Source organism: Octopus bimaculoides, chromosome 23 (assembly GCF_046866305.1).
Source record: "Octopus bimaculoides isolate indiv1 chromosome 23, ASM4686630v1, whole genome shotgun sequence".
In the NCBI taxonomy this organism is placed as follows: domain Eukaryota; kingdom Metazoa; phylum Mollusca; class Cephalopoda; order Octopoda; family Octopodidae; genus Octopus; species Octopus bimaculoides.
In genome coordinates this window covers 17,993,587-17,993,965 of record NC_142950.1, presented here as the reverse complement: position 1 = coordinate 17,993,965, position 379 = coordinate 17,993,587, and positions in this window count along the sequence as shown.

Below are 379 nucleotides of genomic sequence, written 5' to 3'. Positions count from 1 at the left end.
ATGTAGTCGATTTGGCTAGAGTGTCTGCCGGAGCGGTAGGTGACTAGGTGACAGGCAGGTTTCCTGAAGTTGGTATTGCAGACCATAAGATCGGTTGCATCACAGAACTCCAGCAGTCTGGTTCCCTCCTCATTGCGGGAACCGAAGCCATAGCCTCCATGTATGCCATGGAAGCCTCCAGCACGACGTCCGACATGACCATTGAAGTCTCCAGCCACAAAGAGAAGGTCCCTGTCACTCGTCGACGAGGTAGTTTGCAAGAAGGTGTCATAGAATTGGTCTTTCAGACCATCTGGTAGCCCCGGTTGAGGTGCATAGGCTGAGATGACAGTAGCTAATCTATGATGGAGCACTAGTCTAATCTTAAGTACTCTGTCAC